The sequence below is a fragment of the Pinus tabuliformis genome, chromosome X, assembly GCF_031772625.1.
Source record: "Pinus tabuliformis cultivar Carrire ecotype Pingquan chromosome X, CPIR1, whole genome shotgun sequence".
Classification (NCBI taxonomy): Eukaryota; Viridiplantae; Streptophyta; class Pinopsida; order Pinales; family Pinaceae; genus Pinus; species Pinus tabuliformis.
The window spans coordinates 604,551,930-604,577,889 of NC_142308.1; the positions used below are offsets into that span (position 1 = coordinate 604,551,930).

A 25,960-nucleotide genomic window follows, 5' to 3' on the forward strand; every position below is an offset into this window, starting at 1 on the left:
GTTGCACCCACTACTGTTCCTGTTCCTGTTGCAACTCATTCGTCTGTCTATGCAGCTTTATGTTCTTCCTGAGTTGTTGCTTCAGCACATGCAACTCCTTCTTTGTTCCATCTTCTGCCTTTGTACGATCTTCATGTCGCGTCATCACTTCATAGCTGGAGTCTCCAAAGTTGCTTTCATCATCAATGGACCTGCTTGAGCTTGCAACCTTGTTCCGCCTCCATGTTTTCAACAACCCTCCTCTGGCATTCGTTGCATTTGGTATGTTGTCTTCATCTATTGTTCATGATGCTTCTCATTGTGATGTTATTGTTGTCATATCTTGATGTCCTTGTCTACGAACACTTGAAGTCTTTGTGGGTAGGCAAGTCCATGGACACTTAATCGATTGCATCCCTAAGTGTGCTCTGAACGGTGTCTTTATCTCTTCTCTCCTGGAAACCATTGTACCTGTAATGTTGAGAGGCAGATGAACACCTGGGATACCTGGAGACATGGCAACACTCATGGCAAGCAATCTGTTAGTAAAAAACCAAAATGAACATGAGTATTGACTTGCAACATAATTGGGTGCATGATCATGAAGGTTGCGCAATTTCAGCCGAGAGGTCGGGAGACTAACTGCCAAGACTACACAAGGCACAGTCTGGGTTGTTGGGAGACTGGCTGACTGCTGGAACTGCGCAATGCACAATCCACTCTGGCTGCAGACTACTAGGATTGCGCAATGCACAATTCCATCTAGGAAGGATTGTTGGCCTAGGGACAGATTTGCGCAATTTCATGGGCCAAGTAGCCACTGTCCTCCAAAAATGCACAAAACAGTCATGGAGGCTAGTGCTAGGAAGGAATGCCCAAATCTGGAGAGGAAGGTGAGCCTTCCTTCCCTAGATTGTGCAATGCAGACTTGGTGAAGGCAGAGTATGGGCCAAGGTTGGTCCGACTCGCTGACAGGCAACTGAAAGCAACTAAGACAGTAAATGCATGGCGACACTAAGTGATAGCAGAAGTGATTGACAGTGCATGAAAAACATGAACGAAAGGTTCAGCAAACATATCAACATGCAAGTGGATGAGGCAGTTTGCCAGTTGGGCGAACGTCCATGCAAAACAATTTCATGCATGCGATAGTAATGAGATAGCAACGAAAATTGAAATAGATCTAGGAAAAGCTAGTATATATGTAAACGACAGCAAGCGTTCAAAGAAATCAAGAAAACAATACTCCCACAAGCGAAACACAAAAAGCGACAGAAATGCAGCACAAGGCATGGAAGCGGGCTTACCCTAAAATAGTTGAGTTGAATGTGCCGATTGCTCCTAGATGTGATGTGGGATATTAGAGCTGCAAGGTTGATGTGAGGAATGATCTCTACAGCGTCTAGTTGATGAGTTTTGATAACATCAAGGTTGTGACGTGCATGCCACGAATCTAGGGGAAGCGACACTTGATGGGAGGTTTCAGAATTGCTCCTTGCATGTAACCTCCAACTGCTAAGCATAGATCCCTAAAACAAGGGATGTCTTTGCATGCTGCCTTGGGAAAAGAAGCCCATGCATGCAAGTTTTTTTTTTCTCAGTCCCAGAGGGAACTGATCAACTCAGCTGCACATGCAAGAGACTGCTCAACTGCTGGACAAAAAATGTGCATTTCTGGTTGGGAGCTAGGGTGGCTTCCCAAGATATTTGTGCAATTTTTGGGTAGAGCAGCTGACTGCTGCCCAGATTTGTGCAAATTCTAGGCTGACCAGCCTTGCTAAGGAAATTTGCACAAATCTTGCTGGGAGTGTTGGCAGGCAAGATTGCGCAATACTGGAGCCCAGAAGGATTCCAGAGAGGATTGCGTAATTTCTGGAGGGAAGGCTGGTTTCCCTCCAGAAATGTGTAATTTTCAGTGGGAAGTTGCTCTGCCTGCAATTGGACCAAGTCCGGGTGAACAACCTGTGAGGGGAACGGATCAAGCTGTGACCGACATGCTACCTTTGTGCAAGAAAGACACTGAAGCTTGTGAACTTGACGAAGCAAGGAAAGCTGTTGTGAATGTTGGAAGGGAGGCTCCAAAACGAGGCTAAGGAAAAATTTTGGAGGGTGATTGTAGCCACTACAACATGAAGCTAGTATGTGATGGTTACTGTAAAGACTCTCCCTATATACAAGAACAACACTGGAATTCTCAAGAAAAATGTGCAATATATAACAACATTCACAATAAAGATATTGATATTGTTATATCTTTAATATTTGCAAAATAAATTTGGGATCGATTGTAGCTCATGCATGAAGGAGATACTAGTGGCCGTAGTACAGAAAAAAGAGAAGAGAAAGAGGAAGAAGAAAATTCCCATGTTTAGTTGAATGACACCTCTGCATGTGTGAATAAAACTAAAGAAAAGTTAGTTGAAAAACTAGTCAAGCATGACCTAGGCCTGAATGAAATAGAGATATTGAGTAATGAAAACAAAGATTTGAATAAATTGGTGCAGATATGTGATGAGAGAGAGCATGAGTACAAGGAAGAAATTATTAGTCTAAGGACACAATTAGAAGAAGCAAGGAAAATTGAAGAAATGATCAACAACCGGCTAAGGGAGAGAGAAGAACAGTATGAAAGATTAGAAGATGAGATTGGAAATGAACTAGATGAAAATAATAGACTATGTAAAAAGCTACAAGACGAGATTGTCTCCATGAAAAACTTAGATATGGAAACCATTAAAGAGAACAAAACAACATTAAAAGGACATGTAGGAGAAGGGACAAACAGCATGAATTACAAGGAAACAAGCAAAGCCAAGCAGCATAATCAAAATGAAAAGAATGGTTCAAAGAAAATGTTCTTTGAAAAAAGGCTATTTGCTCCTAGAGATGAATTAAGCAAATTTGAAAGATTCCAAAGAATATTATTTGATCCTTTGAAGGATATCAAATGTTTTTCTTGCCATGAACCTAGACATGTTGCAGCACAATGTAAGACAAAGAAAATCAAGTTTAACCAGCAGAATATGCACGAAACAAGAAGGCACCCTCAAGCAAACAATCAAGGAAGGGAATCATCTACCAGGTACACAAATCATTTTTATGGTGATTGTCATTTGTGAAATGAATTTGGACATAAATTTGTTGAATGAAAAATGTATATAAAGAAGAACATGAATATAAGAAGATACACATCATTTCCTATATTTTGTGGCCACACAAGTTGTTATGTGTGTGATAACCTTGGTCACAAAGCCAAGGATTGCAAGTTGCAATATACCTTAAAGAGCTCTAAACATAAGATTAAAACAACTCCAAGCAGACCAAATAGTGAAGAAAATGCAGACAAAATAAGGCAAACAACTAAGGTATGGAAGAGGAAGAAAAAGGAGCAGCTTTAGAATTCAACAGCAAAATGAAGTCATCATAGCCTCAGGGGGAGCAACTCAAGAAATCAAAAGAAGAATTCAATCATCGTTGGAGGAGTAGAAACATCTCAGGGGGAGAGAAACCCCAAAATATCTTAAAAAATATCAAATTTACAATTGAGGTGTTGAAGGGACTTGGTATTTTACTTATTGTAACTGGAGCAAACCCAAATCAAAGCACTCAAAAACTATGTAAGACTAGCAATTCAAAATGAAATCTCTTCTATGGTTGGTGTAGGTGCATATTTCATGTACATGAAGAAAAAGAGATTATTCGATTCAATGATAACAATGTCTGCAATTATTAAAAAAATGATATTGGTAGGGCTAACTACCATACTATTGACATTCCTCCAATAGTCAAAGCTTGTGTAATATGTGCTACTAATTGATCTATAAAAGAGTTTATCTTCAAATTTGGAGTACATAACAAGATTTGAAGCAAGCCACTACCCAATATGGATTGAATGAGTGAATATATGCAATATCATGTGGTTAGTAGATTATCATGTTATTGAGCAATCAGAAATAAATGTGAAAAGAAAGACAAGTCTGGGAACTTCTTTTTGAAAATAAAGACAAATTAGGGAACTTCTTTTCAAGTTTTAGTCTCTGCTTAAAAATTTGTTGAGTGAGATGATCAGTGTTGAGAATTAAGCCAAATAGAAATCAAACCTAAAATAAACACAGTGAAAGAAAGTCAAGGGAAATAAAATAGGCCTACATCAAATCCAAAAGCTCCAACTCACCTTTGAAGAATTACAAGAAAATGAAATAACCAAGTAATATTAATCAAATATCCCATGTCACTATGGGGTTTAACATGAATAAGAGGAAGACTGTGATTTTAAAGTATCATGTCAAAAGACACTTCAATTTCAAAGGAAGCATAAAGAACAACTAGTAGAGGAGGATACCATAACCTATGTAAATGAAAATAAGGCTAAACCCTTAAAAGAACATTGTGTGAATCGGTCACAAGAGAAATCTCGTAGACTAAAAAAACTCTTCAACAAGAAAATGACGGTCTAAAGAGAAATAAAGAAGAAAAAGAATGCGCATATATAATCTACAAGAAAGATGGAACGCAAAGAATGAGTGTCAGGTATCAGGTTATAGTGATAGGACAGAGGCAGAGGTAGAAGGTAACGCAGAGAACACAAGTATATTCTTTTACCATACAAAATTGATAGGGGCAGAATTGGTAGGAAACAAAGAAGCAGATGACAGGGAGACATATAATAAGTGTTGTCAATACATATATGGTGCATGTTAATTAATTAGGCAGGTGTTTTATTTTATGTTATGGATTGTGATACTCTGTTTAAATTTGATATTACTGGAATTCCTCTAAAGCAACATCACAAATTCTATTGGTATATGAAAGAATATGATAGCCATATAGTCCATAATCCTATTTTGAATGAAGTACACTACATTTATTCCAATTTAAATCACAATATGTTGTGTTACATTAAAATTAGGGTTTTGTGCCCTAATCTAAGCCATGACCATTAAGTTTACCAAAGAGAGAATTTTCATATATCTGTTGTAATGATATCTTGTTAAGCTCTATCGCCTCTGAATTTGCAGTATATTGAGGATTATTTTACAGTGCGTTGAGTGAGTTACAATCTTTACAGTAGCATTTAATGTGATTTATAGTGCCTTAAGGATAGTACAGTGCATTGAAGACAATATTTGCAGTGCTTTAATATGGTTATAATGGTTCACATGTTATAATACTAGGATAATGCTCAAGAATATGAAAAGGAATGCAATATGATTACAATGCAATGCGTTCAAGCTATGGAGAAACTTTTATTAGTCCCTTCCATAATGCAGCAGGGACTATATTAATCGGTTTGCCTCTAAATAAGAGCATGTTTATAAAAATCAAATGATTAAACCTAAAGTTTTACTTTGCACGCTATAGTTCACCTTTTTCTCAACCTGTTAAATAGCGACAAGGTTTTCCATTAGTGAATTAGAAGGGATGAGGTTTTATTTGGCCTCTTCCTGAGGCAGAGAGCAACGAATCTTAGTGTTGAAATCCATATTATTAATATTTTTATGAATAATGAAGTAATGGTAGATGCTACTCTAGCATTACTTAGTTAATATTAAATGTTTGTTGGGTATGATGTTGTTGGATTGTGATGGAGAGCCTGTTTGTGAGGTGGTTCATTTTACGATGCCAGTATCTAAGCAAGAAAAGATAGCATCAGCACGCTTGTAAATGATGTGTCTGTAACAAATGGAAGGAAGGCACAATTATACACATTTTATCCAAAGTTTCCTCACCGCCTTGTCATGCAACTGTGTCATTCCCTTGTTGCCACCTCTCTACTACTAGCTGCCACCATGTCTCAGAGTCTGGACACATGTCCTTTTCATCCCAAGGATTGTGTATGTTCCTCTTCTTTACCAATTAGTCGAGGTTGTCATTTGGGTGGGTCGTCCACTAACAGAGAGCAGGTGCAAACAACAACAAGAATGCAGGGAAGCAAGCTAGGAAAAGGAAATGTGAATGTCATATACCATGAAGAAAGGAAATGCATCGATATGCTTCAACAACTACCTACCTTCATGAGAAAAGACAAAATTATCAAGGATTTTACGAAATCTTTTAGCATGTAGGAGAAGTCGCCTACCTTTCACCACAATCACAGAACATCCAACTGGAGTGTGCTAAAGGCAATGCTTGGTTACTCCAAGTGCAAGCCTTCTTAGAATGAGATAATTCATAAGCTACAATTCATTGGAATTTTCTCCAATTTAGCAATGTTAGAGCGACTGTATGTTAATTCTCAATAATAAATATTCACATTGTAATTATGTATTTTCAAAAAAATGGTGTTTATCATTATTTTACACAAAAATTGCGATGTGTTTACTTTACTTATTATTAAAGGTATCTACAGAAACAACAACCTTAGTGGTAGTGTTCCAAAGTGGCTACCTGAACACAAAAACCTTAAAGAGTTGTAAGTTCCCCTACTCTCCCATTATTATTGTCATTGTCAATTGAAACAATTAACCAGTACCATCTCCCTGCAATGTCTTTTATATTTCTTGTATATGTTTATTTTTCATAGGTGTTGTTCAAATTAAAAGAATTAATCTCTAACATATTGCGGCAATGTTCCTTATGACAGGTTTATAGAAAATAACAATTTCAGCGGTGTGATTCCTGCACAACTTTTCAACAAACTTATCAACAATTCATTGAAAATGAAGTAATAATATACTATTACATTCTCACAAATCTCCTTTTAAGATTTTGAGGTTCAGAATTTCCTTTCATCTTTTCTATACTATAATTTCCATACATACCTAAAATTGGAATTATAAATGATCTTAATGCCCCGCAATGATGGGAAATATATTTTTTAATGTGCTACAGCTACTCTGGAAACCCTAACCTATTTAAGCCTTTGCCAATTTCTAAGAAGAGAAAATTGGGAGTTGTCTTGGGAGTAACTCTTAGCGGAATTCTAATCATCGCTCTAGCATTGATAGTAGGCACTGCTTTTTATCGCAAGAAATTCTGAAGAAAGGAGGGTGAACCGATCAGTTATGTTGAGGACAAATCTGTCGTGGACCCAAGTCAAACTTAGAAATATTATGATATGATAGACAGTCGTAACATTATAATGAAACGACCTCACTCAATTTGCAATTTCTCTATGCAGAGGAATTCAGTTGCTCAATGTTTTTGTTTCAATCATGCTTGTTTTCTTTATCTCCATTTTGCATGCCTAGACTGGTAACGATAATGTGGAGCACCTTGCTCTCTAATGCATTTACAATTGTGGTTGGACCAGATAGAGCCAACCATAAGTAGTAGCACTCCCTGTCTTTTAGTAATTATGTTGGTGCACACACAGGATTGTTCATTTTGTGATAGCATTACAATAATTCCCTTTCTTTACTAGTAAACTCTTCTAATTGTTATAAATGATGCCTTTGAATAATCCCTTATTGTGGAAAAAGTACTTAAAGATGTGATGAGGATAGGAAAACATGCAACATTCTTTCACAACACTATTGCAGAGGAGTTTTCTTATCATTTATCTTCTCATCTCAATCCCTCTGCATAGAGGCCCTTACTTAACTTGATCAGTATAAGCCCTTAACTTCTTAGCATGGGACATTGTTTATGGGTTAAGGACAAATAGCAAACTTTAGTAACTATTTAGCGCGTCGAGGAAGGAAAGTAGAGAATCTTCAATTTGGTTACTTGATTTACAGGTTCATACAAGTAAGTCACATGGTGGAACACGTACAAAAGTATAACATATAGAAATATTTACACATGTTTTTCATGCATTCCCCGCATGCCTATCTCGCACATTCTTCTATTTATCTTTTAAATTATTATTCGGAACATGTACAAACGTATAACATATAGCAATATTTATGGTGGTGGTCCTCCTAGAATAGGAAATTTGAAACACACGTGCTTTATGCATTGTCGTCCTGCCTACCTGGAACATTTCTCTATTTATCTTTAACTTATTATTATTCCGCTGGTGACCCAAAAATATAAGTGCAAATATTACATGTCAACATGGTATGCAAGCAGGGTTGGAATTTGGATTTCTTTTTACCCTTCAGACTATTTTTTTTTTGACATTTTGGGTCCTTATGCTTCCCGTCAAGAAAAGTTATGAAAAGTTATGTTTAAAATTTTGCCCTTTAAGAGTGATGTTCTCATAATAAATTAACCCTTCACCAATAAAGGCTTGATTAAAAAAATTAAATAACATAATTATGTTAAAAAAATTCACATATTTATCATAAGTAAAAAAACAAAATGACCATGACACGCAAATGACTTATTAAATCTTGAATCTTGGTTTGAAATTTCATGGAACACTAACAATAAAATCTTAGGAACCTGAAATCAAATGTCCTTGACCTGGACATGCCATAGCATTTGTATATATGAGATATGACTAAGGAGATCTTATGGGACATATAAGATGACCAACATAGTAAAACTATTGAATGTTATCAATAAAAACTCAAAAATAGATTCATTAATATGGTTTATGTTATGATTTACATAATCTAATAAATATTATTGGATTTAAAAATAAAATATACATTTCACCATATATATTTTAGCATTTCTTTGGATCATAGGATATACACTAATATTAACAAGATTGAATGCATAGTATCTGAACCTTTTAAAAATTAAAAGACTAAACTTATAATAAATGGAAATTGTGGATCTCATAACATCATGTTATAGGATTATGTTATGATAACATCACAAAAGTTTATATCTCTATACACGTGATAAAAATAGTCTCATAACACTAACTCACACCAAAAACTTGTCAATTCCATGATAGAAACACATTACTCACACCAAAAATTCATCAATTCCAAGCTAGAAACACATTAATCACACCAAAATATTTGTCAATTCCAAGCTAGATGAAGAGACTTAGACAAATAGACTTATTGCATTGATGATTTTATCTCCCTGAAAAGAATAGGTCCATAAATAACCATTGTTTTTAACAATTCTAAAACAAAAAGTCTCTTATACATAATTCACACAAAAAACTTGTCAATTCCAAGCTAGAAGAAGAGACTTATTGCGTTGATATTTTTTCTCCCCAGATGGAATAAGTCCAGAAATAACAATTATTATAAACAATTCTAAAACAAAAATAGTCTCTAACACATTTAACTCACACCAAAAACTTGTTAATTCCAAGCTAAAAACACATTACTCACACCAAAAACTTGTTAACTCCAAGTTAGAAACACATTACACATTACTCACACCAAAAAATTGTTAATTTCAAGCTAGAAGAAAAGACTTATTACAATGATATTTTCTCTCACTAGATAGAATAAGTTCAGAAATAACAATTATTATGAACAATTCTAAAATAGAAATAGTCTCTAACACATAACTCACACCACAATCTTGTCAATTCCATGTTAGAAACACATTACTCACACCAAAAACATGTCAATTCCAAGCTAGAAGAAGAAATTTCTTGCATTGATATTTTACCTATCTAGAACGAATAAGTCCATCCTTTCACTCAAAAGTTTAGGTAGCCAAATTATTGAAGGTTCTCTCTTTCCTTGTTTAAGAGCAAGCCTTCAATAATATATGTGTGAGAGACATGAAGGTTATCCCTTTCCTTGTTGAGCAACAAGCCTTCAATGATACTTATATGTGTGAAGGAAGGTTATCCCTTTCCTTCCTGAGAAAGAGGTCTTCAATGACATACATGTTTGTTTGTGACTATGTCTAAATCGTGTCTCTAATGACATGAATTTTCAAAACTAAGAATACAGCTCTTGAGGGATAACTGATTGCCTACAAACAACAACTATACATGAATTCATACTAGGAATAATAGATTTCCTCTTCGCCATTTTCAACCCACGTAGTATAAGTTGAAGCAATGAATGAGCAACAACTGTAGCTGAAACTCCCACCAAGAATCAGCCCATGTACATTAAGATCAAAACAGTCATAAAAGTACAAATAACTAAAACTATTAAAACAACAAAACGCTCTCCATGTTACTAAATATGCATACAACACTACAACAACACAAAATACCACACACCCACTTCCTCAAATTCCAAATACAAGCCCTGAAAGACTACAACAATCTTGAAGCCAAACATAGTAACAACCCCAGACTCTTGATTGTATGCCATGGGCACCAGAGCTACAATTGAGCAAGCCAAGTTTAGTACAGGGAGAGAAACATTAGCAAGATAAAACCATATCTACATTTTATAAACTGTTGGCTTCCTCTCATAATCCCCATCAAGAATTCTAGATTTAATCCCCATAAAGAATTCCAGAGTGGGAAACTAGAGGCCCACCCATGGTACTCGAATCCATCCCAAGCCCCATGCCCATTTTTCCATACTTGATCTGAATTTTTACTTGTCTTTCCACCGACATCCCATTGTTGTTGCTCGTCCTTCCTCCTCACACCAAAATACTCAACAGAAAATCCAAACCAAGCCAAAAAAAAAGTGGAGGCCAATAACATTTTTTTTTCACACTGACTTTTTCTACAAATTGTAAAGGGCGACATTGCAGAAATATGGAGTGCACTTAATGGACAACGGAGAAATACTTTAATAATTGTTGCATCAAATAACTAGGAGTCTACTTTGAAAATATTATGACATCACATGTCTGGATTTCTTTGGAACAAGTGGGCCATTCCTTATAACACTTTTATTTTCTTCAATTTCTCATATCTTAACGTTGGTGCAAAAAGGGAATGATCCAATATCGAAATTTGGACTCATAAAATAAATATGCGTTTTCCCCATACATGTGATTGCTATGTCTAGAAACTTAACAAAACTTGTAAAAGCTTCATCCAACCATCCAAATGCAAGACCACACAGTCATCCAAACCAACACAATAATATTACAAGGAACAAGTGCATAACATATTGACTTTCCACGAATAGATCCATTGGCAAATGAAATACAAATCATGGGGAAGTGGTATTCCTAAATTGTATAAACAAAAAAATAAACTCTCATTACTCAGCTATTCTCATTAATCTCGAAGGAACCATAGAAGATAGATTTGCCTGGGGACTGGAAATGAAGACAAATAATCAAGCTGAGGCATATGGATTGTTCCTCGTGCTCTCTCTGGCCCAGAAAAAGGGAATCAAGGATATGTATATCCTAGGGGACTCCCTGTTGATTATAAAGCATATGAACTACAATTCAACAACTCAAAACAATAAATTGAACCAAATCATCAAGAGAACCCAGGGAATGATACCTCTCTTTGAACAAATAAAGTTTTTCCATATCCTAAGAGGTAATAATAAGGAAGCTGACAAGCAAGCCAATTTGGCCTGCAGGATGAAATAAGAAAGCAGTGAGATGAATGGCATAGTGGGATCGGTTACCATCCCCTAATGGTTGATATGAATCTCAAAATCTTGATAGTTAAGATTGATTTTTGTAGGAAAAAGAGATATAATAGGAATGAAAGAATGGAGTTCATTTTCCCAATCTCCCCTAGCTCGACTCCCTTCCTCCTCTTGATTTGAATTGGGGTAGATTAGTTATGCTATGCTAATTACCCTCATCGATAAAATGGTGATTGAGGTTGTACTCCAAAATAGCAAGTAAAAGCATGAATTTTATGTGTTTTTTCTGAAAAATAGTTTCATGAAGAAAACTTAAACCATGAAACCAAAACACTCAATGGAAGCATGTATCAAACAATAATAAACCATCCATTGATAAAGGAGTTCACCCCTCCTAGGCTACATCTCCTTGGATCAAATATAAAGGCTTGACCCCTTCTCATTATGCTCACAATTCTTCAGATAAAGAGTACATAAATGTGCTAACAAAAAGAGTGGCTAGTTTCCCCTTCAAGGAAACATTCTTCTGCAAAGAATTCTCACTCTATACATATGATAACCTATAGTTAGTCATGAAACAACCAACAAGCTAAGGGCTCTCAAATCAAGACCCCAGACTCTAACTTCCAAGAGCATAAACAAGCACAACAATCTATTTGAAGCACTTAAACAAGCCTCTTTCTCCATACACATATAGAGAAAAGAAGAAATACAGCTACAACATTCCTGTAATGGTTGTTGCAAAAAACATATGGAGGTTGGAATAACCCTACAAGGTTATCTCCATCTTGGAACTCCTCCATAAACTGAATCAACACTCTGGTAGACTAGAGAACCCATAGGCTTAAATTTGCAAAATTCCTATCCATAAGTGCTCTTTTGACTCTAAAACCTGTTCCAATGAGTTCATAATTCCCAAAAATGGCTATCTAGCCTCTTTTTTCATCCCATTTGGTCGAAAATTGCCTTCGTTATGGCTTCTTCCATTCTCACCACAATTTCCTCCTCCAAATTTGGCTTACTGCCAGTTAAATTCATTAACTGCAGAAAAAACTAGAGGTTCTAAAGCAAACAGTAGTTCCGCCATCAATCCCTCCAATCTCGCAGTTAAGGGCTGAGTGGTCACTGTTGCAGTTAGGTCCGACAGCTACAGCGATGGTCCCACATTGTGTCGAATATCACAATCGGCGTGCCAAGGGTAATACATATTACACAGGACTTAACACATAAACATGTGATATGGTGATAAGGCGGACCCCTGGATTATAAACTATAGCATAATACAATCCCACACTCCAGTAGTCTATCGCTCATCACAATCGGTGTTATCGGCAGTGGCGCATATATATATTGGTAGGTACCAAGTGCAATGTGCGATTGTGATATATTGCATCGCAACCCAACTGCTTCGGGGGTCGATTACCATAAAATCGTGATGTGTGATTAAGATCACATTGCAACATGCTTTACGTCGGGGGCTGATTCTTCATACTGGTCCACCTTTTGCCAATATCCAATTGCGATCCATCATGATAGCAACTTCGGTCGATATCGCCTCGCAACTCCATATCTGGTCAGTGCTGGGGTCGATTCTTGTAATGTGATCCGCCTTTTGACTATGATTGCCAATATGCAAGGGCCAATGGCAGAGTGACACTTGGTGCCTCCCGATTGGCTAGGACCCTTGCCATGTCATCTAATCCTACCATGTCATCAAGTCAACCCTGAACTTTGACCGGCTCTAACTTTTGCATACGAGCTCGGATTTGAGTGTCATTCACACCATTGGATTCAGAATGACGAGCTCTTCAATCTGAAGCTGAACTTATCAAAATTCTTACACTTTGAAATTTTGACAAAATTTGAGCTCCTGATCACCTCTGTTGCCCCTTACTTCCCCTCTGCCTCTTCTCCCCCCCTTTTCTCCCTCCCTTCCACCTCACCTCAACCCCCTTCACCTTCTGCCTCGGCCACCTTGGCGGACCTTTCATCATCACCCTCTCCCCTCCTCTCCATGCCCCTGTCCCGTCGGCCTTCATATCACTTGGCCCCTATTCCTGCCTCGTGCTGCCCCTCCTTAGTGCGATGTCTAGTTTGCGATGATGTGTGCCCATTGTCCTTGGACAGGTGCTACACTTGGAATCAAACTATGTATAAGCGTGGTCAATGCTCCTCAGATCAATCTCTGCAACTAGCGAAATCAAGATGCAAACATGCAAAATTACGGTGAGTGTGAGTGGAATTTAATCCATCTAGTCTGGCGTGGTCAGTTCACGTGAGGGAAGTTGAGGTTGAATAAGCAGGAGGTTGTTTTCAAGAACAGAGGAATTATGGAAGAGCATCGGGATTTAAGAGGCACGAGTACGGTTCATCTTCTCTGCTTCAAGTTCAGGATCATAATCCTTTATATAAGAAGTAGTAATGGTATGATCCTCTATCAAAAGAATCGGTCTAACGCTATCCTCGAGGTTTCCAGCTTAAGGAACTAGTGGCAGGGTCAAGGTAGTCTGGGAAGTTTGGGTAGTGGCAAGATCTAGGTAATCTGCGTAGTGGTGGTTTCAAAGGGCAGTCGTGGGAACGAATTGGTCATTGTTGAGGGTGGCATAATTGGTGAATTAGGCAAGAAGGAGATTTCTAAAGTGGTTTCCACAGAGGGTGGTGTAATAGCATTTGTGATTGTGAATTGGTTGTTGTTGAAGGTCGTTTACTTTCTTCGATCTTGTGCAACATTCCAGGAGCTCAGTAATTCTTCGTTTGGTTCTGTAGTTCTTATTCTCTCTTGGTGCCACAGTTCTAGTCACCCCCCTGTGGTCGTTATGGAATATTTGAGTCTAACAAAGGAGGGTAGCTCAATTTCAAGTTCTTTAGGTCAACGTAGACCTCGTCTGGGAAGAACGTCGAGGCGCATTGTGAAGGATAGAGAGAGGTTCCACCATGAATGCATTCTGTGTGATAAAAAGCATGTGGAAATAAAAGAAGGGCTGGCAATAATTCAAAGATGCATTCATCAACAACAGAAGGACACTCTCGAGATGCAGGAATGGCAGTTGGGAAAAAAATGAGAGAATTCATCAATTGGAAGATGAAGTTGACGCTCTGCATCTGCAAATTGAGCACCTTCAACTCAAACTGGTTGAGAAAAGCCCGAGGTCGGATGAAGAAATCACTGGAATTGATCTCAACGGCCCTGTACCAATGGAGGAGTAGTCAGTCCCATATGTCTCTCTTTTTTTTCTTGCTTTCTGATGTCAAAATATAAATGTAAATATTTGTTGAATCAGTATTGTAGGATATATAGCAGTAGTCAAGAAGTGATGGAGAATTTTGTAATTTTGGGGATGAAAATTTTGGGCTTGGTAGAATAGAATGCAAATTATGATTCCGATAGGAGGATTTGAACTGTTTTTGTAAATCTTTTGGTTTTTGGCTGCATACGAGCATAGATTAATACAATACTCCTACCCTTTTCGGTTTAAAAAAAAATAAAAAATGTTACCATGCCTACAAATTTCTATAGAAAAATCTTTTGGATACAGAACACCTATAATTTCCCCTTAATTGTATTCGAAAGGGTAAGGGAATTGAACCTATATCTAGAGCATCATCCAAATGGTATTAACAAAGTGGGAGAGGTGTACCAAAGTCAATTTCTTTTTTCACCTCCACTTGTACTCCTCCATGGCGTTAGTTGTCCACCTATCCTCCATAGACCACAGTTTTATACACTTGTTTATTTATGAAGAGATGGGTGAAAGTTTTCAACACCTAGTTTTCTCTTGGACCAAATAAAATGACCTTTGTCTGTTGTAGTAAAATTTATCATCAAATTGAGCTAAATACCTCTCTTTTAGAGACACAAAAAACAAATATAAAAAGAAAATACTCCATTAACAAAATTGAAAAGCTTTTTCTATTTTACAATTTACCCTACCGTACCGTTATTGGTGGTGTGAGCCCTCAATTCCATGATGCATGTGATTATTCTTTAATTATGGCACATAGTTGCAGGCCAAGTGTGTCCTTTCTCTTAGATTTGTTGGGGAAGCTTCCCGCAAATATCCTCCATAAGATTTTAATCGTGCACAACAATAGTGTCAGGCTACAAACAATTATCTAGCCACTATTAGTGATAAACCTTTGCTAACTTCAAGGTTTGTGAATTCAATTTAGATTTGTTGGGGAAGCTTCCCGCAAATATCCTCCATAAGATTCTAATCATGCAGAACAATAGTGTCAGGCTGCCAACAATTATCTAGCCACTATTAGTGATAAACCTTTGTTAGCTTCAAGGTTTGTGAATTCAATTTATTTATGTTATTTGTGCAAGTTCCATAGGGTATTAATAAAAATATTGATCATCAAAAATAAGTTTTGCAAAATTCAAGACACATCACAAAATATTTCCATGCAAATTTTTTAAACATATTTAATGACCAAGATGTCGTGTGATGGCCATTTTTCCCGTGAAATTCCAACCCTACCTGTAAGCATTGATTCCAATCGTAAGGGTCCATATATGGGAGGGAAAGTGGCTGAAACATCTGGTATGTACCCACCAAAACAATACATGCTCAGAACATCATGCAAGAGATTGCTTTATATGCCCGATATGTCTTCACCAAACAAGACAGGTCCTTGACATCGCGGTGGGGCACATGCCAAGTTGATTCTCCTTTGATCATTTTCCATTGATGTTTGTTTATGAAGACGTAGTAGGCATTAAAAAATTTCCAATGTCTAATATTATTTAAAGAAAATCGCTTATTTATAGAATTATTTCCAAAGATGTGGTTAGTACAATAGCTCCTTCCTATTTAATTTAAGGTCTGGTCATATACCTGGAACAACAACAAACCTGGAGACAGTTGAGTTGAATGTGTGCCCAACGTATTTACTAGGCATTCCCTGACAGATGTGACTGCCCCTCTGTGTTTGTCGAATTATACTAAACAGGTGGCTTTCGTATTAAAACACATTGCTTATAACATGCTTGTGTATAGAATATGAAAGCTCAAGCTAACTTGGAATACAGTAAACTAAGCACACTGTAATTATGGAAACATGATTCGCTTCTACACAGTGATAATGAACACTATTGTACTGAAGCCCACCCCAGGTATAATCTTGTTATGTAACCAGCTCACAAAAAGATAGAAAAGATAGATCAACGGCTTAGAATTCAGCCTCTTCGAAGGGGCAACCTCCTTTACATTACACAAATGAATGATTCTTTGATGATTCAAATGACAAAACCTCCTTTCTATATATAGGATTCTAAGGAGTCACAATATAACCCAACCGACCTAACAATAATAATATAAAATCACAAAAATAACAATAGAGGGATTCTATGGGGCACAGTAATAATAGTATGGGGACAATAGGGGCACAACAATATTAATAAGGGATACAACTACAATAGTAATGGGGTAATCACTAGTATTATAGGGACCTAACATGCCCCTCTCCTTCAAAAAAGTGTTGTCCTCAACGCTTGAGTAGTTCTGGATTCTTCTATATAAAATTATCATCCTCCCATGTGGAATCTTCAGTGGATAAGTTCTTCCACTTGATGAGATACTCCGAAATTGATCGATTTCATAGCTGTTGAGTTCTTGTTTCTGTGACTGCTTCCGGTTCCAATATAATTTTTCCTTCCTTGTCAAGTTCTGGCAATATTGTTTGAACTGGGAGCTTGTCACCTATAACCTTCTTTAAACATGAAACATGTAAAACTGGGTGCACTCGAGAAGCTGCAGGAAGCTCCAATTTGTATGCCATAGTACCAATCTTTTGCAACACCTTTTACGGACCATAATACTTTGGTGATAATTTATTATCCTTATTAGCTTGCTTGAGGGACATTTGTTTATATGGTTGTAGCCGTAGGAATACCCAATCACCTACATCAAAACTTCTTTCGTTGTGATGTTGATCTGCCTGTTGTTTCATTCTATTCTGCGCCAACACGAGGTTATCCTTTAAGAGTTGGAGGACTTGTTGTTGATGCTCGATGTGATGTTCCACTGCTTGAACCTTAGAATTTTCTCTTAAATATGATGTGATGGATGGTGGCTGATATCCATAAAGTGCCATAAATGGGGTCATTTTTGTTGCTGTATGGAAGGACGTGTTATACCACCATCCAGCCAGAGGCAACCATTTGACCTATTGTGTCTATTTATCAGATACAAAGCAACAAAGATATCCTTCCAAACATTTATTTACTATCTCAGTTTGCCCATCAGATTGAGGATGATAAGATGAGCTATGAGCTAACTGAGTACCGAGACAAGAAAATAATTCTATCAAAAAATTTCCAGTGAAAATGGGATCTCTGTCACTTACAATAATCTTTGGGTTTCCATGTAGCTTTTGAATTGTTTCCATAAATGCAGTAGAAACTGTACCGACTTTAAATGGATGTGATAATCCACAAAAGTGTGCATACTTGGTAAGTCTATCAACTACCACCATGATGACACTCTTTCCCTCAGACTTGGGTAAACCTGTGATAAAATCCATTGAAACCTCCTCCCAACGTTGGCTTGGAATGGATAAAGGTTGTAATATACCCGGGGTCTTAATTGTTTCAACTTTATTTTGTTGGAAAACCAAACATTTCGCCACAAAATTTTGAATATCTGATTTAAGGCCATCCCAAAAAAATTCCTTCATAACCCTGTGGTAAGTTTTTAAAAATCCTGAGTGCCCTCCTAAGGGAGAAGTGTGCAATTCCATAAGAATCTTTTGTTTGAGTTGGGAATTCTTACAGAGGTATAAGCAATCTTTGTACCATAACGAATCATTTTTCCAGCTAAATGTATTAGATGTCTGGAATCTTGGTGTAACTTTCGAATAAGTGCCCACACTTATTCATCATTCTTGCATTCCTCCCTTGCTTCATTTATCTAATCTGGTTGGATAATAGAAATGGAGCACAACAATGCTTCCACATCCTCATCCTTTCTTGAGAGTGCATCTGCCACCACATTTTGCTTCCCTTTTTTGTAGATGATTTCAAAGTCATAACCCAACATCTTTGTGACCCACTTTTGTTGCTCTTCAGAGGATAATCTTTGTTATAAAAATTATTTAAGGCTATCATGATCCGTTTTTACCTTGAAGTGTCTTCCCATTAGGTAGGGTCGCCATTTCTTAAGTGCATTTAGTATTGCCAACATTTCCTTCTCATAAATAGCTTTGTGTAAAAACTTTCCCTTGATTGGATGACTTTCAAAAGAAATGGGTCTTTCATCTTGCATTAAAACAACACCAAATCCATTTCCTGAAGCATCACATTCCACAATAAAGGTTTTTGTGAAGTCTGGTGTAGCTAAGACCAGTACTTGGCACATTGCCTCTTTAAGATGTTTGAAGGCCTTTGTTGCTTCTAGAGTCCATGAAAATGCATCTTTCTTCAATAATGTTGTTAGAGGTGCTACTATTCTCCCATAATTCTTAACAAACTTGCGATAATACCCTGTCAACTCGAGAAATCCTCGTAGATGCTTTATGGATGTGGGGATTTTCCATTCCTTAATGGCTTTAATTTTGCTAGGGTCTACCTTAACTCCTTCATGAGATACAATATGACCCATATATTCCACCTCTTGTACTCCAAAGAAAAATTTGGATCTTTTTGCATATAATTGTTTCTCCTCCAATAGTTGTAGCACCTTGTCAACATGTTCAACATGATCCTTCCAAGACTTGTTGTAGATTAGTATATCATAAAAAAATACTAACACAAATTTTCTAAGGAAGGGTTTGAAAATGGAATTCATCAAACCTTGAAATGTAGAAGGTGCATTGGTAAGGCCAAAAGGCATGACCAAAAATTCATAATGACCCTCATGAGTTCTAAATGTTGTTTTTAGAATGTCTTCAGTCTTCATTCTGATTTGATGATATCTTGAACGAAGATCCAACTTGGTGAAGTAAATTGATCCATGCAATTCATCCAGTAATTCATCAATGATAGGAATGGGAAACTTATCTTTAATAGTGAGCTTGTTGAGCTCTCTATAATCCAGACACATGCACCATGATCCATCCTTCTTGTGCACCAATACTACTGGAGCAGAGAAAGAACTTTGACTAGGTTGAATTATACCAGCTCTAGCATTTCTGCAACCATACGTTCAATTTCACTCTTTTGGGCATAGGGATATCTATACGGCCTGATGTTTGGAGGAACACTTCTTAGAATCAGATGAATAGCATGATCATGATCACGAATAGGTCGGAGACCTTTGGGAGTCTCAAATACCTTGGAATGATTGTCCAAGACTTTTTGGAGATCTGGAGAAATAGATGATTTCGATGTGGAAACATCTAGCGAACATAATTGTGCAATTACGCCTCTTTGTTACTTTTTTAGAAGCTTTGTCATACCGTTAGAAATGATTATCTTTCCTAGTTTCCCTACAATACCCGTTAATTCAACTTCCTTTCCTTCCACAGAAAATTTCATGAAAAGTTCTTGAAAATTAAAAGCTATTGTACCCAAGGATTGTAGCCATTGGACTCCTAGTACAACATTAGCACCTCCCATTGGAATGGAAAGCATTGGGCTAGTCAATACATATTCTCCCATGGATAGCTTGATATTATGGCACTTCCCAGAGAAATTTATTCTTCCTCCATTTGCAACCATCACTTGACACTCTGGTGCTGGATATAGGAAGCAATTCAATTCTTTTGCTACCTTACAATGAATAAAAATGTGGGTACTTCCTGAATCAATCAACACTATTACCTTTTTCTTCTTGATTTGTCCTTCTATCTTGATGGTTTGAGGAGTGGTAATTCCAGCCAATGCATTACAAGATATGGTCAGATTCATTTCTTCTTTATCTAGGCTTTGTTCCTGGAGTATATCCTCTTCTTTTGACCTTTCTTGCTCCTTTTCTTCTTCCTCTTCACAATCTATGTAGAATAATTTCTTCTCAGCACACTTATGACCTTTAGTGTATTTTCTATCACAACTGTAACAAAGCCCTTTTGATCTTTTTTCTTCCAATTGTTGTGGTGTCAACCTTATAGGTTGTGGAAGACTAGGGGCAACAACACTTCCATCTTTATAGTTGTGAGTGGTATGCTTCCTCGTTGCCATAATTTTGCTTTCCATTTTTCTTGCTAACCTGAATGCCTTCTCTAATGAATCGGGTTCCTAAAGGCGAACATCATGTTGGATATTATCCTTTAAAGTCCCTATGAACACATCAATCCTATGCTCATTTGGAATATTTTTTACCCTTATGTTCAATTTTTGGAACTCCTCAATGTGCTCCATTATTGAACCCTTTTGTTTGAGACAGATCAATTGGCTAAAAAAAGTGTTGCTTTTTGTATCCTCATAATTTGCTGTCAATTCTTCCGTAAAAATTGCCCAAGTGATAATTTGTTTATGAGAGCAAAGCCATTGATAACATACAAACTAATTTGGTTCCAAATATAAAGTTGCGATACGTACCTTTTGTTTGTTTTGCACATTATTGAGATTGAAAAATTGCTCCATCTGTAATATCCATGTTGCGGGATCCTTGCCATCAAGCTTCCTCATATCGATTTTTGGAATATGGTGGGTCTTCGATCCAACATTAGAGTCTATGAAATCATGATTAACGTTTCTTTTGTTCGCATCATGAGTTTCCTTTACTACCCTTTCACCATTAGTAAGTATTTCTTGTAGAAAATTTGTCAAATCTGCCTTCAAATCTATCTTCAAATCGTCAATCTTAGCTTCCACGCCCTTTATCTTAGATTCCACGCCATTTATCTTAGCTTCTATTAGTTTTTGTGAGAGTGAAATTTGTTGCACTTGGTCTTGTAATTTTGATATATCATGTAGCATTTCTTCCTCTTCTTCATGAGTCATGCTAGAGCTTTCAGGTTGCTTACTAGGTGTTTGAATTTTCTTTCCTTGGGGCATCAGTTATCGATAATAATGCTCTACTATGCCCTTTGAATTCCTTCAAAATAATTTTTCAAACCAAGCTTAAGCAAAAATTTAATAAAATCTACACACCTTTTTTCACTTTGTAGGAGCTCGATATTGCCTCTGATGTATCTCTATAATTTCAGATCATCTAGTTCTAAAATTGTGACTTGACGTAGCCCTCTATGTCCTCTTTCCAATGCCACCAGTCTGATCCCCATTGGATTCTCCAAGGAAGAGTTATGCCAAATCTCCCACAGTGACCTGATTATAGACTAGTTCAGAAGAGTGAACTTGTATGACGTGCCACGAGCCCCTATTTCGACCTTTGGCTCTGAAAAATATTTACAAGAAACTAAAGTCCGTCCTCTTTCTGTACCTTCTTAAGAAATTTCAATCCGATGCTCAGAGAGAAAGTTATGACGATTTTCCCCAGGTCACCTGTTTGGAATGTAATTCAGGAGTCTGCAAAAAAGACCAACTTCCTCAGATCATATCTCCGCAAATATAGCGTGAAAAGATCTGAAATTCGGACCCAAGGTTCAGTGGGATTTTGTGTCAAATGGGTTTTGTTTTCACTTCTGAAACGTCGCAGAAAAAAAGTTATAGCGAAAATGCCACAATTACCTATTTGGAGCAGCGAAACCCTAAAATCCAAAGCTCTGATACCAAATGTTATGTAACCAGCTCACAAAAAGATAGAAAAGATAGAACAACGCCTTAGAATTCAACCTCTTCGAGGGGGAAACCTCCTTTACATTACACAAATGAATGGTTCTTTGATGATTCAAATGACAAAACCTCCTTTCTATATATAGGAGTCTGAGGAGTCATAATATAACCTAGCCGACCTAACAATAATAATATAAAGGGACAAAAATAACAATAGAGGGATTCTATGGGGCATAGTAATAACAATATGGGGACAATAAGGGCACAACAATATTAATAAGGGATACAACTACAATAGTAATGGGGTAATCACTAGTATTATAGGGACCTAACAAATCTTGCTCCTCTTTTTGTAGGATTATTCTCCCTTTCTTTGCTATGGTTCCCAAAATTATGTTTGTTTTACTCGATGAGCTCTAATAGTTTATCCCACCCGTGGAATAGAGAAATTTACCATGTTTCGAAATCTTTCATCTACCTCTGTGTATCTTTGAAAAATTGGCTTATTGAGAAATAGATGTTGGACTTCATTCTGAATGTAGTGGCCATGTTGTAGCCCTTCCAGGAAAGCTTCTCCAGTTATTGTTCCTATGACTTTGGTGAATTTGGAAGTATCTGTAGCTATGTTGCATAACTAGTCTTGATAGTTCTCTAATGGAATCAATTTTCCATTAGAGGCTTTCAGAGTTGGAAGTCTTTTTTCCTGTAATACATTAAATTTTCTGTTAAATCTTTTCACCTGTAACTCCAACTCTTTGCATTTATTCTCCAGTTGTATCATGAGGTTCTTCTTTGTCAAACTCTCTTTACTTCCATAATTGTGCCTATTCTGTCTTGAATCTAGACTTCTTCTAACTCATCTCTAGTCTTGGAGTTCAGCATCTTAATAATTATGTGTGCTTCTGTTGGTTTGTGCTCAATTTCAGCTTTTGTTTTCTCAACTGCTGCTTTGACCCTTTGTACTAGCTCCTCCTGCTCAAAAATAATTTGAAATGATGGCCACAATTATGTAATATTGGCATTGATGTTATGCCATATACTTTTCTTGGCCTCTACCAACATTTGAGTTGTCAAAGACTGATTCTCATATTTTTCAATTTGTTGAGTCAATTTGAAATTCCTCTGTACCTCTACTAGATATGCATTATCAGCTTTGATTTTTTTTCCTCCATCTTTGTCAATGTTGCCATTAACTTCTCTTTCTCCTTGTTTGTTATTGATAGTTCTCCCAAAGCTTTGACTAGCTTTTCAAAAGAATCTATAGTGGATGTCTGTTTGTTATACTTCCAACGGTGTTGATGTACCTGTAGCTGCTAATTGTTCCTTTTCTTTTTAACAATGCCTCCATGTCTGTCTCCATTTTCTGAATTTGAATGTTCTGTTCAACTATTAATTTGAACAACTTTTCCTTTTCTATCTCCAGATTAGTTATTTCTTTGGCCTGAGGGTGTTCTGTGGTTGGAAGCTTGAGTTGTTTCCTCAGAGCTTGAATATATGCATATTTATTTTTAATCATCTCCTCAACTGCTTTGATGTTACTAGGATCATATCCTAGTTTAATCACTAAATCTTCTAAAGCTTTGGTTCTAGTGTCTTTGGCCAAAGATGACATTCGCTCTATCTTTAGCTATGAATGCATATTATTCAAAGAGGCCTACAGTTTTGAGGAAGCCATGGTTGAACTTGTCAGTGTTGAATAGATCATTTCACTTGCCTGTTTATGCAAATCAATTTGATCAATTGCATGGATATTTTTGGTATCAAAAGAAAATACTAAAGCTTTGTAGTCTTCTACACTTTTGGGGACTGGAACTGTGGGTTCCAAGAAGGCCAATTGGAATTGTCCCTTCTCAGTGTCAAGTGAAGACAATAACCTGTGTTGAGTAGTAGCAGTTTTCTTCCAGAACTCTGAATATGTTGTAGCCTTTAATGCTTCATTCTTCTTCTTGATCTCCATGTATCTAGCAAAAATGTTCTGTTGTGTTGCAATCTGAGATGTAGAAGACATAGGTGACTTAGTTGTCTCCTCAACATATGGGAATGAAGTAGTGGGAATACCTATCAAAACCACTATGGTTTGCTCCTGTGAGCCCTTTTCTTCTGAGGATTCCTCTTGAATATTTATTATCTAAGCATCACCTTTAGTATCAGTCTTAGTATTGGTCTTTGGATCTTTCTTTCTCCTCTTGAAAACACGAAAGTCTGCAACTTGAGATTCTGAATCTGTAGGGGACATACTTTCCATTGGTATCTTGATTTCTTTGTCCTTTTTAATAGGATTTTGTAGAGATGAGTGACTAACAATTTTATCTTCAGCGTCATGTAGTGTGTTCTCTATCTAACTGCTTATGATTAGCATAATGCTCTATCTCTGGCCTAGGTGTATGTGCATATGGTGTGGTCTTCTACTCAACTCTTAGTCTTGAAATTATCCCTAATGGATCATAAGACCATGTGAATCTTAGCTTAAATTTCATTTTCTTTAATATTTCATCCACTTCCTTTGTTGTTGCTCTGGTATTTACAATATAAGGCCCAACATGTGCCTTCAATTTAAATTTTTCCTTCTTTTTACTTGACACAAAAGGTAGCTCATCTATGTTTAACATTTTTCCAATGTATTCCAAAGCAAAAATTATCACTTGTACAACTATTGTCAATCTGTAGGGAGGAAGCTCACACCCATAGATTCGAATCTCTGTATAATTCTGGTAAAGATACCAATCTCCAACTTTAGCTTGTTTTGTAAGATGTAAAACCTTTTTGATCTCTGGTGAAATTATTGGTATAATATCTCTACTAAGAAGACATAAGGATGTATGTAAAAACTGATCCACAAAATTGCTAAATGAATAATCCTTTGAATTCTTTCTGACTAAAGAAGTCCAGTGAATGACTGATAGTGGACTTCCTTGTTCATCCACCTTTTGTAAATGGAACTTGAACCTGTCTACTTGATAGAATAGCATCAAATATACTAGGACTGACTGGTGTTTGAATGCACCTTTAGCTTTAAATTTCAAAAATTGCTCATGAATAACATCTGCTAAGTATTGACTATAATTGAAAATGATTGATGGCTTCTGACCAATTGAAAATACTGAAAAAAACCTTAACATTACTTCATCTACCCATTAGTCTGTGGGATAATATAATAGGAAGGTAACCATGGAAATAACTTGCCTTGACATCTCAGGGAAAATAGAAGCAGAGTATGGAGGATTATTTCTAGACAATTTGGAATTCTCAAGAAGAAAACGTTCAACAATATGGGCTCGATGGGGGAAGGTAAGATTTTTGTATATTTCCATGAGTGCATCAATGGAAAATGGGTGTAAAGAAGTTTGAAAATTAATCTGAAGGGCTTGACATATAGCTTCTGGGGTAATTGAGACTAGGATTTCATTGTTTTGAGAAATTACCATTTTCTGGCTGGGGAGGTAGCTAAGATGGCACCATGTAACGAACTCTGGGAAAACATGAGTCTAGGGAAAGGTAAATAGAGGTACAAATTATTCCCAGATGCTTAGATCATCACCATTATCTAAAAACTTTTGATTCGCCCAATTTTGCAGCTCATATAAAACCAATTCACAATGATTTTCTTCTATCTTATACTATGTGTAAACTAAAGGCATCACCATTAAATCGAGAATAGAGGGTAAGACTGGACTGATGACATTTCATATTGTAAAGAGTCCTAAGTGAAATTACCCTATTTGTACTTGATTGATACTGGAAGAGAATGGTTATTGCAGAGGGCACTGGAGCACTAAACAATCTTTGAGCGTGAACATGCACTGATAAAATGAAATGGAAAAGGGAAAGAAAATTGGGCAATGTGGTATTTTTAAAGCGAAAAGGGGAAAGAATCAATGGTACAATTACTGTTTTTGGAGTGTCGCATTTAATGGTTTTAAACATTGGCAGGAGTTAATGACCAACGTTTACATGACTATTGGCGGGAAATTTGGCCAATGATCATGTGACGTAAGGGGGTGAGGTGACATGGAGGATGTGGTGGCGTGGCATGGATGGG

General features: G+C 36.8%; 1 pseudogene; it reads left to right on the forward strand.

The window, feature by feature from the left end:
• The window catches only part of LOC149141486 (transketolase, chloroplastic-like), an 81,706-nt pseudogene that overhangs the window by 50,321 nt on the left and 5,425 nt on the right, over positions 1-25,960 (forward strand).